Genomic DNA, 14,347 nt, shown 5'->3' on the forward strand with positions numbered 1-14,347 from the left:
CAGCTCAATTCTGTGCGTCAACAGCACTCTGTATTACAAAGTCTGTAATTGTTTCTTATTCAGATAAATTAAAGGAGTCGAGAAAACCGATTTCTTTTACGACAAGTTTCGTCCTTATCTTTTTCGGACAGATAGCTATCAGGCACTCGAGCGGCCCAAAGTCAGAAAAAAAGTTGATCTTCAATTTGTAAAATTCCTAAGAAATAAAACAAAATACATGACCTTTCGTAAAAAGGTTTTCTACAATTTTAATTAATAAATACAATTCAATGACCCAAACAATGAAACAACAAAATACATGAAAAGTATTATAAAGTAGTAAAGAATTATTTTTCTATGTTGATTTTATATTTTTGTGTGTAGATAATTTTTAATTATATTTTTATTTTTAGTTTGTAGTTTGGTTAATCTGAATAAACTGGGTCTTTTCATGAGATGCATTTGCGGCAGTTTGGCTTTTTGGGCCAACCATGTAAAAATTACGCACTCGTGGTGTATTGTGCTGTATCGAATCTATTGGTGTTATCTGCGTCCCAAAACTTTCTTTTTTCGATTTTTGGATATTTGACTTCCACTTCGTGACGTTTGGCCGATGTCTATCTGGCATCATATTGGACTTAACTTCGAATTCTTTAGTATTTAATACTTCACAGTCCACCTGCATCAACTTAATATCACCATTGAAGGCTGTGTTTCCTAAAGGAAGTACCAAAGACAATTTTGGTGGGGCACTATTACTGCAGTTCAATGCTGGAAGAAGTGCATGCTCCTTATTAAATGAAAGGACGTAAAAAGTATCATCTCTTCGTTCGATACCATTAATGAAACTTATTGGTTCATGTTTATTGTATACCCTTTTTTTTTTATCCTGATCTTTTTTTTGTTCGTCCTTTATTTTTGATGTCAAACTATTTCCTTTTTTGTCATGCATTTCCTCAGAATACTCATTTGAGGATTTATACCCGTCCTTTTTAAATGTTAATGATCCGTTAATCAATGTATGCAAGTTTTTTGCGAGTCTAAAATATTCAGATTGATTGCTGGACTTATAGAAGTTGCAATTGCCATTACACTTTGTTACTGTTGAAAAGGTTAAAGGCGGAGGCTCATTGGATAAGTAATTTTCATTTACATTTTCGGTATTGTTTTTAATGGAAATTTCTTTATGGCTGCGTATGTTGCGACTTAAAAAATATAGAGGGGAACATCTGCTTCGTCTAAGTGAATTCTGTTAGATACGTGTTGTTTCTTATATTCTTCCTCTGATTCCACCCAAAGTAACCGACGACCGGGTAAGCTTGAATGTGTTCCGTCAGATTATAATTCACTACTTCCATTTTTAATCGACGAACTGTTGAGATATGAATGCAAATTCCCAGCATTCAGAGTTACCATAAAAGCCATTGCAAATAATATAGCGACATTCTTCTTTACAGTTGCAGTAGTAAGTTTGTTACTAAAATTTTTCGACTTTTTTGTGCTTTTCTCGAATATTTTATTGTAATAAAAATTTATTAACATTTCATGGAATTGTGCCTAAAAATATTTGTATATATTTGTATTTGTATTTTGTTTTTTCCACAATAACACCAAACCATATAAGGGGAATGCCCCTGCTCACATACAAATTTAAGGACAATAACAATAATAACTTATTATAATTAGACACTGAAGAGACTCCATACAACAAGACATGACTGAGATCATTATCTTTATCACAAAGAACACGGAAAGGGTCATTAAGGGCAAAATTTGACCTTCACAATAGCAGAGACAGGGGCCGATACCGGCGAATTGTCCTGCATAGTACATTCCTCTTTAGGGAAGTAAAAAGAAAGGAGGAGTCGACATCACCATTTATTAACTTGTGTATGAACATAACACCGTGACAAATCCTACGCTTGATCAGGGTGTGCAAGTCTAGTCAACGCAATCTGCCATTATAGGATGGTTAAATCCTATTTTTATACCCGTTACTCGTAGAGTAAAAGGGTATACTAGATTCGTGCAAAAGTATGTAACAGGTAGAAGGAAGCGTTTACGACCCTATAAACTATATATTCTGTCTGTCTGTCTGTCTGTCTGTCTGTCTGTCTGTCTGTCTGTCTGTCTGTCTGTCTGTCTGTCTGTCTGTCTGTCTGTCTGTCTGTCTGTCTGTCTGTCTGTCTGTCTGTCTGTCTGTCTGTCTGTATTGCTCCATATGTTAAAGTTACATATTTTTTATCTGTCCAGGGTGTTAAAAAAAAAAAAATTTTAAGATACAAAAAAAAACTGTGCGTTGTTATTTGGCTTAAACCCAAACAGCTAATAGAATTTTCAAAGCATTCCATTTTTTGCACTTTACAGCTCAATTCTGTGCGTCAACAGCACTCTGTATTACAAAGTCTGTAATTGTTTCTTATTCAGATAAATTAAAGGAGTCGAGAAAACCGATTTCTTTTACGACAAGTTTCGTCTTTATCTTTTTCGGACAGATAGCTATCAGGCACTCGAGCGGCCCAAAGTCAGAAAAAAAGTTGATCTTCAATTGATCAGGGTGTGCAAGTCTAGTCAACGCAATCTGCCATTATAGGATGGTTAAATCCTATTTTTTTTATTTTTTTTATTTATCTATTTTTTATCTGTCTGTCTGTCTGTCTGTCTGTCTGTCTGTCTGTCTGTCTGTCTGTCTGTCTGTCTGTCTGTCTGTCTGTCGGTCTGTCTGTCTGTCTGTCTGTCTGTCTGTCTGTCTGTCTGTCTGTCTGTCTGTCTGTCTGTCTGTCTGTCTGTCTGTCTGTCTGTCTGTCTGTCTGTCTGTCTGTCTGTCTGTCTGTCTGTCTGTCTGTCTGTCTGTCTGTCTGTCTGTCTGTCTGTCTGTCTGTCTGTCTGTCTGTCTGTCTGTCTGTCTGTCTGTCTGTCTGTCTGTCTGTCTGTCTGTCTGTCTGTCTGTCTGTCTGTCTGTCTGTCTGTCTGTCTGTCTGTCTGTCTGTCTGTCTGTCTGTCTGTCTGTCTGTCTGTCTGTCTGTCTGTCTGTCTGTCTGTCTGTCTGTCTGTCTGTCTGTCTGTCTGTCTGTCTGTCTGTCTGTCTGTCTGTCTGTCTGTCTGTCTGTCTGTCTGTCTGTCTGTCTGTCTGTCTGTCTGTCTGTCTGTCTGTCTGTCTGTCTGTCTGTCTGTCTGTCTGTCTGTCTGTCTGTCTGTCTGTCTGTCTGTCTGTCTGTCTGTCTGTCTGTCTGTCTGTCTGTCTGTCTGTCTGTCTGTCTGTCTGTCTGTCTGTCTGTCTGTCTGTCTGTCTGTCTGTCTGTCTGTCTGTCTGTCTGTCTGTCTGTCTGTCTGTCTGTCTGTCTGTCTGTCTGTCTGTCTGTCTGTCTGTCTGTCTGTCTGTCTGTCTGTCTGTCTGTCTGTCTGTCTGTCTGTCTGTCTGTCTGTCTGTCTGTCTGTCTGTCTGTCTGTCTGTCTGTCTGTCTGTCTGTCTGTCTGTCTGTCTGTCTGTCTGTCTGTCTGTCTGTCTGTCTGTCTGTCTGTCTGTCTGTCTGTCTGTCTGTCTGTCTGTCTGTCTGTCTGTCTGTCTGTCTGTCTGTCTGTCTGTCTGTCTGTCTGTCTGTCTGTCTGTCTGTCTGTCTGTCTGTCTGTCTGTCTGTCTGTCTGTCTGTCTGTCTGTCTGTCTGTCTGTCTGTCTGTCTGTCTGTCTGTCTGTCTGTCTGTCTGTCTGTCTGTCTGTCTGTCTGTCTGTCTGTCTGTCTGTCTGTCTGTCTGTCTGTCTGTCTGTCTGTCTGTCTGTCTGTCTGTCTGTCTGTCTGTCTGTCTGTCTGTCTGTCTGTCTGTCTGTCTGTCTGTCTGTCTGTCTGTCTGTCTGTCTGTCTGTCTGTCTGTCTGTCTGTCTGTCTGTCTGTCTGTCTGTCTGTCTGTCTGTCTGTCTGTCTGTCTGTCTGTCTGTCTGTCTGTCTGTCTGTCTGTCTGTCTGTCTGTCTGTCTGTCTGTCTGTCTGTCTGTCTGTCTGTCTGTCTGTCTGTCTGTCTGTCTGTCTGTCTGTCTGTCTGTCTGTCTGTCTGTCTGTCTGTCTGTCTGTCTGTCTGTCTGTCTGTCTGTCTGTCTGTCTGTCTGTCTGTCTGTCTGTCTGTCTGTCTGTCTGTCTGTCTGTCTGTCTGTCTGTCTGTCTGTCTGTCTGTCTGTCTGTCTGTCTGTCTGTCTGTCTGTCTGTCTGTCTGTCTGTCTGTCTGTCTGTCTGTCTGTCTGTCTGTCTGTCTGTCTGTCTGTCTGTCTGTCTGTCTGTCTGTCTGTCTGTCTGTCTGTCTGTCTGTCTGTCTGTCTGTCTGTCTGTCTGTCTGTCTGTCTGTCTGTCTGTCTGTCTGTCTGTCTGTCTGTCTGTCTGTCTGTCTGTCTGTCTGTCTGTCTGTCTGTCTGTCTGTCTGTCTGTCTGTCTGTCTGTCTGTCTGTCTGTCTGTCTGTCTGTCTGTCTGTCTGTCTGTCTGTCTGTCTGTCTGTCTGTCTGTCTGTCTGTCTGTCTGTCTGTGCACTCCCTTTACCTCAGTAACGGGTATCTGATTTCCGTGGCACCCGACTATAGCGTTTTCTCTTGTTTAGTTTTAAAGCAAGCATTTTGATTTTTGACAATTTGAAACAAGTCTAATATATAAAGTTATACAGAGCATTTCGAAAATTAGTGCAATGAATACTTACTTACTTTTAAAGCTTTATATTCAGCTTCAAGTTTATTTATTCGATTCTCCAACGAAACAACATACTCCCTTCGTTTTTTACGAGATAAGCAAGCAGATTCCCGGTTTTTAATCATACGTTGCCGTTTTTTATAAACCTTTTCATCCATAGTAAAAGTATTAAGGAATTCACATTTAGGGCCAACATTTAGGTGCGTGTTCTGTTGTTCTTTTATGTGGCCATATGAACTGTGTACTTTTGGGTTATGTTTTTCTTCCAAAGATTGCAATAATTTTGTATTATTTTTTTTAATAAGGATCTTAGGAATTTTTGACCCTACATTACTTTTTAGTTTGAAGGCCTTAGTTCCGTTAAGTTGTATTTTTTGCATAAGCGCTTTGTAATCGTGTGAAGATAAAAAAATTGTCTTTGATTTAGACGGCTCAGCTTTTGGAGGAGTTTCAAGTGATGTTTCTGGTATTTGAAGTTCAGAAGAATTTTGACTTTTTGTTTGCTTGCTATCGGTAACACATGGATAAGTTCGTGAAATTTTATTTGAATACTTGCTATTGCATTTTGTATTGTTTTGCGTAATTTCAAATGGTTTAAAAAATGGTTCAAGTGTCCTTTTTTGTGAGACTTCAGATATATCGCTCTGTATGCCACTTGTTGAGCTGCCAGTTGAACTGCTAAAACTTCCTGTGGGAGACGGTGTTTTGCGATCTTGCATATGACATCTACTGTTACCATATTCTAACTGAAGGTTCTTTTCATTTACATTCTTTCTGTTTTCAGCAGTACAAATAGAAAGGTTTTGTTTTAAGCAAGGAAATGCCGAGTTTGGTGTTATAGAATCAAAGGTGGAATGTAACTCCTCACCAATTGGGCTTGATAAAAGACGCAGTTCAGATGACGTAGGTTCTCTTTGAAAATCCGGTATTAATTCAGTTAGGTTTATCGATGCATCAATGTAAGGTGCTGATGAGTTTAGAATGTCATCTAAAGCATTGTTATCATAATCATTTTGAGGAGTTAAACCATAGAACGATAGATCGTCTAAAAAAAAAGTTATTTAACTTTAACAAGTAGATGCCATCCACTAACTGCTCTTTAAAACAAGAAAGGAAGCTAGCTTCGGCTGGCCGAAGGAGTTTAACCGAAACGCCCGAGACGACGCTTTCCCAAATTTCTCTCTCTGAATCTCTCTCTCTCTCTCTCTCTGCTCTGGGAGAGAGAGATTGAAATGGCAGATGTGGTTTTTCTCGCACAGTATTCTTTTTCTACATCTGAAAGACAGGCGCCGTTTTTCCGCGGTTTTCAATTGCGCTTAACTGTGGTAAGTTGTTTTCGAATTCAAACAAAGGTGCTATTAATTGAGAATACATTTTTAAGTAAGTACTTTTGAAGGGTATTAAAACTTTGTTGAGCTTATGGTATAAGGTGCATAAACAATATAATAGAGATCATTTTGACCTACAGCCCAGAAGGATGTTATTCTTGCACTGCTAAGTAAGTTTTTATTATTCTTATCTAATATTCTTATATAATAGGATTGGTCGATTTGGAGGAGAATACTGGTTTTTTGATGAAAATTATCTCAGTAGCCTTCACTTTGGAACATTTGTATGGACGCGAAAAAAGATATGACTCGTTTTTGGCGGAACATAATCAATGGACCATTCTAAGACACATTGGTTAGGTGGAGCCTACAGAGCCTCCGGAGAGGATGCGGAGATGCGTGAAAAATCTCCATGCGCGAAAAGGCAGCTCAACAAGATTTCGGAAGCTAAGAACGTACCGAAGACCCCTACAAGTCACCGTAGTTTGTAAAAATCTATTAATTTTAAGTATGAAAATAATTAAGCAAAAACAAGAAAGGAAGCTTGCTTCGGCAAGCCGAAGCTTTTACACCCTTGCAGATAAAGTAAATACCTATAGTTTAGTGCTCACTCAGTGCAGTTCCAGGGATTCCAGATTCAGCGTTTCTATTTAAATTTTGTTTTTAAGTTGTCAAGAATCAAAACGCCAACTTCCTACAAAGTTACAACGAATTTTCTTATATTTGTTTGAATATTCCTATGGGAGCCTTAAAATATAGTGGTCTGATCCGGCTCGCTCCGACATATGTACTACCTGCAATAGAAAAAAAACTTTCGGGAAAGTTTCCTCGCGATAGCTTTAAAACTGAGAAACTAGTTCGCATAGAAACGGACAGACGGGCATGGCTAGATAGACTCGGCTAATGGTGCTGATCAAGAATATATATACTTTATGTGGTCGGAAACGTCTCCTTCACTGCGTTGCAAACATCTGACTGAAATTATAAAATTATAAAAAATAATCCTAAAAATGTTTAACAAAGAAAAAGTGTGGCGTTGTGCGTGCGTTGTGAAGAGGTTGTGAAAAAAAATGGAAAATCGTGAAACATTAACTCTCGTGGCTTACAGCTGGCTTCCGAAAAAAAACCGAGCTACTGTTAGTCACCAGAAAGCAGATGACATTAGAGATAGAATTAAGGCTCACCATCCATTTATCCATTTCGAATTTCACATACCTGGACAATCGTTATCCATATTTATTCATTTTACATTTTCGTAAACTTTTGCCACAACAAACGATCAAAGTTGCACAATTTTTCTCGAAAATTTTATACAAAACAGGTACATAATTTTCTGACTTTAACAGCTCGCCAGCAGAACAGTGTTGCTCCATATGTTAAAGTTACATATTTTTTATCTGTCCAGGGTGTTAAAAAAAAAAAAAATTTTAAGATACAAAAAAAAAACTGTGCGTTGTTATTTGGCTTAAACCCAAACAGCTAATAGAATTTTCAAAGCATTCCATTTTTTGCACTTTACAGCTCAATTCTGTGCGTCAACAGCACTCTGTATTACAAAGTCTGTAATTGTTTCTTATTCAGATAAATTAAAGGAGTCGAGAAAACCGATTTCTTTTACGACAAGTTTCGTCTTTATCTTTTTCGGACAGATAGCTATCAGGCACTCGAGCGGCCCAAAGTCAGAAAAAAAGTTGATCTTCAATTTGTAAAATTCCTAAGAAATAAAACAAAACACATGACCTTTCGTAAAAAGGTTTTCTACAATTTTAATTAATAAATACAATTCAATGACCCAAACAATGAAACAACAAAATACATGAAAAGTATTATAAAGTAGTAAAGAATTATTTTTCTATGTTGATTTTATATTTTTTTTTTTGTGTGTAGATAATTTTTAATTATATTTTTATTTTTAGTTTGTAGTTTGGTTAATCTGAATAAACTGGGTCTTTTCATGAGATGCATTTGCGGCAGTTTGGCTTTTTGGGCCAACCATGTAAAAATTACGCACTCGTGGTGTATTGTGCTGTATCGAATCTATTGGTGTTATCTGCGTCCCAAAACTTTCTTTTTTCGATTTTTGGATATTTGACTTCCACTTCGTGACGTTTGGCCGATGTCTATCTGGCATCATATTGGACTTAACTTCGAATTCTTTAGTATTTAATACTTCACAGACCACCTGCATCAACTTAATATCACCATTGAAGGCTGTGTTTCCTAAAGGAAGTACCAAAGAGAATTTTGGTGGGGCACTATTACTGCAGTTCAATGCTGGAAGAAGTGCATGCTCCTTATTAAATGAAAGGACGTAAAAAGTATCATCTCTTCGTTCGATACCATTAATGAAACTTATTGGTTCATGTTTATTGTATACCCTTTTTTTTTTATCCTGATCTTTTTTTTGTTCGTCCTTTATTTTTGATGTCAAACTATTTCCTTTTTTGTCATGCATTTCCTCAGAATACTCATTTGAGGATTTATACCCGTCATTTTTAAATGTTAATGATCCGTTAATCAATGTATGCAAGTTTTTTGCGAGTCTAAAATATTCAGATTGATTGCTGGACTTATAGAAGTTGCAATTGCCATTACACTTTGTTACTGTTGAAAAGGTTAAAGGCGGAGGCTCATTGGATAAGTAATTTTCATTTACATTTTCGGTATTGTTTTTAATGGAAATTTCTTTATGGCTGCGTATGTTGCGACTTAAAAAATATAGAGGGGGAACATCTGCTTCGTCTAAGTGAATTCTGTTAGATACGTGTTGTTTCTTATATTCTTCCTCTGATTCCACCCAAAGTAACCGACGACCGGGTAAGCTTGAATGTGTTCCGTGAGATTCTAATTCACTACTTCCATTTTTAATCGACGAACTGTTGAGATATGAATGCAAATTCCCAGCATTCAGAGTTACCATAAAAGCCATTGCAAATAATATAGCGACATTCTTCTTTACAGTTGCAGAAGTAAGTTTGTTACTAAAATTTTTCGACTTGTTTGTGCTTTTCTCGAATATTTTATTGTTGGGTTTAGGGCCTAAATTATTTAGTAGCAGCTCGTTTACATTTTTATCTTCACAATTGCACTGTCGTCGCAAGTTGGCAAAGCGAAGTAACTGATCGCGTATTGTTATGTTTTCCTGCAAAAAACATACAAATTTATTAACATTTACTGGAATTGTGCCTAAAACTATTTGTATATATTTGTATTTGTATTTTGTTTTTTCCACAATAACACCAAACCATATAAGGGGAGTGCCCCTGCTCACATACAAATTTAAGGACAATAACAATAATAACAATGGCAGAGACAGGGGCCGATACCGGCGAATTGTCCTGCATAGTACATTCCTCTTTAGAGAAGTAAAAAGAAAGGAGGAGTCGACATCACCATTTATTAACTTGTGTATGAACATAACACCGTGACAAATCCTACGCTTGATCAGGGTGTGCAAGTCTAGTCAACGCAATCTGCATTATAGGATGGTTAAATCCTATTTTTTTTATTTTTGCTAGTCACGTTGTGTTATGGCATGGTATTTCAATATTCCTATTCTAAATTACAAATTGATTTGGGCTAAAACTAATTTTACTCAAATAAAAAGTCTGTCTGTCTGTCTGTCTGTCTGTCTGTCTGTCTGTCTGTCTGTCTGTCTGTCTGTCTGTCTGTCTGTCTGTCTGTCTGTCTGTCTGTCTGTCTGTCTGTCTGTCTGTCTGTCTGTCTGTCTGTCTGTCTGTCTGTCTGTCTGTCTGTCTGTCTGTCTGTCTGTCTGTCTGTCTGTCTGTCTGTCTGTCTGTCTGTCTGTCTGTCTGTCTGTCTGTCTGTCTGTCTGTCTGTCTGTCTGTCTGTCTGTCTGTCTGTCTGTCTGTCTGTCTGTCTGTCTGTCTGTCTGTCTGTCTGTCTGTCTGTCTGTCTGTCTGTCTGTCTGTCTGTCTGTCTGTCTGTCTGTCTGTCTGTCTGTCTGTCTGTCTGTCTGTCTGTCTGTCTGTCTGTCTGTCTGTCTGTCTGTCTGTCTGTCTGTCTGTCTGTCTGTCTGTCTGTCTGTCTGTCTGTCTGTCTGTCTGTCTGTCTGTCTGTCTGTCTGTCTGTCTGTCTGTCTGTCTGTCTGTCTGTCTGTCTGTCTGTCTGTCTGTCTGTCTGTCTGTCTGTCTGTCTGTCTGTCTGTCTGTCTGTCTGTCTGTCTGTCTGTCTGTCTGTCTGTCTGTCTGTCTGTCTGTCTGTCTGTCTGTCTGTCTGTCTGTCTGTCTGTCTGTCTGTCTGTCTGTCTGTCTGTCTGTCTGTCTGTCTGTCTGTCTGTCTGTCTGTCTGTCTGTCTGTCTGTCTGTCTGTCTGTCTGTCTGTCTGTCTGTCTGTCTGTCTGTCTGTCTGTCTGTCTGTCTGTCTGTCTGTCTGTCTGTCTGTCTGTCTGTCTGTCTGTCTGTCTGTCTGTCTGTCTGTCTGTCTGTCTGTCTGTCTGTCTGTCTGTCTGTCTGTCTGTCTGTCTGTCTGTCTGTCTGTCTGTCTGTCTGTCTGTCTGTCTGTCTGTCTGTCTGTCTGTCTGTCTGTCTGTCTGTCTGTCTGTCTGTCTGTCTGTCTGTCTGTCTGTCTGTCTGTCTGTCTGTCTGTCTGTCTGTCTGTCTGTCTGTCTGTCTGTCTGTCTGTCTGTCTGTCTGTCTGTCTGTCTGTCTGTCTGTCTGTCTGTCTGTCTGTCTGTCTGTCTGTCTGTCTGTCTGTCTGTCTGTCTGTCTGTCTGTCTGTCTGTCTGTCTGTCTGTCTGTCTGTCTGTCTGTCTGTCTGTCTGTCTGTCTGTCTGTCTGTCTGTCTGTCTGTCTGTCTGTCTGTCTGTCTGTCTGTCTGTCTGTCTGTCTGTCTGTCTGTCTGTCTGTCTGTCTGTCTGTCTGTCTGTCTGTCTGTCTGTCTGTCTGTCTGTCTGTCTGTCTGTCTGTCTGTCTGTCTGTCTGTCTGTCTGTCTGTCTGTCTGTCTGTCTGTCTGTCTGTCTGTCTGTCTGTCTGTCTGTCTGTCTGTCTGTCTGTCTGTCTGTCTGTCTGTCTGTCTGTCTGTCTGTCTGTCTGTCTGTCTGTCTGTCTGTCTGTCTGTCTGTCTGTCTGTCTGTCTGTCTGTCTGTCTGTCTGTCTGTCTGTCTGTCTGTCTGTCTGTCTGTCTGTCTGTCTGTCTGTCTGTCTGTCTGTCTGTCTGTCTGTCTGTCTGTCTGTCTGTCTGTCTGTCTGTCTGTCTGTCTGTCTGTCTGTCTGTCTGTCTGTCTGTCTGTCTGTCTGTCTGTCTGTCTGTCTGTCTGTCTGTCTGTCTGTCTGTCTGTCTGTCTGTCTGTCTGTCTGTCTGTCTGTCTGTCTGTCTGTCTGTCTGTCTGTCTGTCTGTCTGTCTGTCTGTCTGTCTGTCTGTCTGTCTGTCTGTCTGTCTGTCTGTCTGTCTGTCTGTCTGTCTGTCTGTCTGTCTGTCTGTCTGTCTGTCTGTCTGTCTGTCTGTCTGTCTGTCTGTCTGTCTGTCTGTCTGTCTGTCTGTCTGTCTGTCTGTCTGTCTGTCTGTCTGTCTGTCTGTCTGTCTGTCTGTCTGTCTGTCTGTCTGTCTGTCTGTCTGTCTGTCGGTCTGTCTGTCTGTCTGTCTGTCTGTCTGTCTGTGCACTCCCTTTACCTCAGTAACGGGTATCTGATTTCCGTGGCACCCGACTATAGCGTTTTCTCTTGTTTAGTTTTAAAGCAAGCATTTTGATTTTTGACAATTTGAAACAAGTCTAATATATAAAGTTATACAGAGCATTTCGAAAATTAGTGCAATGAATACTTACTACTTTTAAAGCTTTATATTCAGCTTCAAGTTTATTTATTCGATTCTCCAACGAAACAACATACTCCTTTCGTTTTTTACGAGATAAGCAAGCAGATTCCCGGTTTTTAATCATACGTTGCCGTTTTTTATAAACCTTTTCATCCATAGTAAAAGTATTAAGGAATTCACATTTAGGGCCAACATTTAGGTGCGTGTTCTGTTGTTCTTTTATGTGGCCATATGAACTGTGTACTTTTGGGTTATGTTTTTCTTCCAAAGATTGCAATAATTTTGTATTATTTTTTTTAATAAGGATGTTAGGAATTTTTGACCCTACATTACTTTTTAGTTTGAAGGCCTTAGTTCCGTTAAGTTGTATTTTTTGCATAAGCGCTTTGTAATCGTGTGAAGATAAAAAAATTGTCTTTGATTTAGACGGCTCAGCTTTTGGAGGAGTTTCAAGTGATGTTTCTGGTATTTGAAGTTCAGAAGAATTTTGACTTTTTGTTTGCTTGCTATCGGTAACACATGGATAAGTTCGTGAAATTTTATTTGAATACTTGCTATTGCATTTTGTATTGTTTTGGGTAATTTCAAATGGTTTAAAAAATGGTTCAAGTGTCCTTTTTTGTGAGACTTCAGATATATCGCTCTGTATGCCACTTGTTGAGCTGCCAGTTGAACTGCTAAAACTTCCTGTGGGAGACGGTGTTTTGCGATCTTGCATATGACATCTACTGTTACCATATTCTAACTGAAGGTTCTTTTCATTTACATTCTTTCTGTTTTCAGCAGTACAAATAGAAAGGTTTTGTTTTAAGCAAGGAAATGCCGAGTTTGGTGTTATAGAATCAAAGGTGGAATGTAACTCCTCACCAATTGGGCTTGATAAAAGACGCAGTTCAGATGACGTAGGTTCTCTTTGAAAATCCGGTATTAATTCAGTTAGGTTTATCGATGCATCAATGTAAGGTGCTGATGAGTTTAGAATGTCATCTAAAGCATTGTTATCATAATCACTATGGACGGCAGTCCATGTAGTGACGAAGCGCACCAGGAGAGTGTGCGAAGGCGACTACTATTATATAGCCGCAAAATTGAAAATCTGCTGTGATAGTCCGATCGTAATGAGTAATACACCAATCGAAAGGTATTGCAAAAACTTAAAGGATTGCATACCAAGACTTTAAGAAAATCAATTGGCTTGGGAGAGAGAGCAGTGAAAGTGAAAAAGTAAAAATTTCGAATTTTGGAGCTGATGGGGCCGGTGGGGATAAATGCCCCCTCGCAATGTTTTAGTTGTATTCCTTTTGAAAATACCCGTCGAATGAGGGGTCATTTGTCAAAATCCGACGCTCCGTTCAAAAGTTATAGCCAAAATAAGATTTTCTTCTTCTTCCCAAAATGAAAATTTAATTCTGTTTGTCCACTTGTCCACTTGTCCAAAATATGTTTTTTAAGTTCTGAAAATTTGATATGACGTTCATCACATCGATATTAAAAACTTTTGTTCTACCACTTTTGGAAAAACCCGCTAGTTTAGCGGGAAAACAGCTATAAATAGCTAAAATTCGGAAAGCCGTAACTTCTATACTACTAAAGCTACAGACTTGTGCTGCATCTCGTTTGAAAGGTATTTTTAAATGCTATAAACGCCTTTTATATGCAATTTGTGTAAATGTAATAGTTAAAAAGATATGAACAAAAGAAAATTTTTTAAAACTTTTTTTTTAGCTTTTTTTTAATTTTTTCAAAAACGGCTCTAACGATTTTCCTTACAACTTTAAACTGTATAGCCCTTGAGATTCCTTAAATTTTGGTATATAACACATTACTGTAAAAAGTCACGTTTAAAAGTTATTTTTATACGAAAATAGCCACTTTTGCCAGCTCGAACAATTACGCTCCCTGAGTATTGAATTTTGTGGGAGGGTATCCGAACTGTATTTTAGGGTCATGGAATCAGTAAATTTGCACTTAAGAGTTCCATATAGGAATCTTTTGTTCTACGACTTTTGGAAAAAGCAGCTACTTTAGCGGGAAAAAGCTAAAAATAGCTAAATTTCGTTAATTTGTAAGTTCTACACTACTGAAGCTACAGACATGTGCTATACCTCGTTTAAAAGGTATTTTGAAATACTTAAACGCCTTTTTAACTTAATTTGTTTAAATACAATGGTTTACAAATTATGATTGACCAATTTAAATTTAAATGTATATACTAGCTCCTATGAGAGCAAATATAAACAAACAAAAACTTCTGATATCAAATAAAAACACCTCTTAACGAGGTAAAAAACTAGTGACGATCGCACCTTCAACATACAAAAGTTCTGATATCAACATTTGTGACGAAAAATTATTACACTCGTCATTAAATACACTTTCTAAGATTTTCTCATTCGGCACGCTGCAATAGAAAATGCCTATGAATGTAAAAAGGCTAAAATAGTATGCTAGGGCGGGCCGAATGAGAAAATCTTAGAAAGTGTATTTAATGACGAGTGTAATAATTTTTCGTCACAAATGTTGATATCAGAACTTTTGTATGTTGAAGGTGCGATCGTCACTAGTTTTTTACCTCGTTAAGAGGTGTTTTTATTTG

The 14,347-nt window shown here is 38.6% G+C and overlaps 1 long non-coding RNA gene across 2 annotated transcripts; it reads right to left on the bottom strand.

The window, feature by feature from the left end:
• Positions 1–5,219: 5,219 nt before the first annotated feature.
• LOC138912318 (uncharacterized) lies at positions 5,220–12,755 on the bottom strand. 2 transcript variants are annotated; one of them, XR_011417840.1, is made up of 3 exons: positions 11,762–12,755; positions 6,586–9,116; positions 5,220–5,691 (listed from the first exon to the last, which is right to left on the bottom strand). It is a non-coding gene; the product is annotated as an uncharacterized lncRNA (long non-coding RNA). The 2 variants fall into 2 exon arrangements; XR_011417841.1 differs by having other exon boundaries at positions 6,568–9,116.
• Between the last annotated feature and the right edge of the window lie 1,592 nt (positions 12,756–14,347).

The sequence above is a fragment of the Drosophila takahashii genome, chromosome 2R (genome assembly GCF_030179915.1).
Source record: "Drosophila takahashii strain IR98-3 E-12201 chromosome 2R, DtakHiC1v2, whole genome shotgun sequence".
NCBI classification, from domain to species: Eukaryota; Metazoa; Arthropoda; class Insecta; order Diptera; family Drosophilidae; genus Drosophila; species Drosophila takahashii.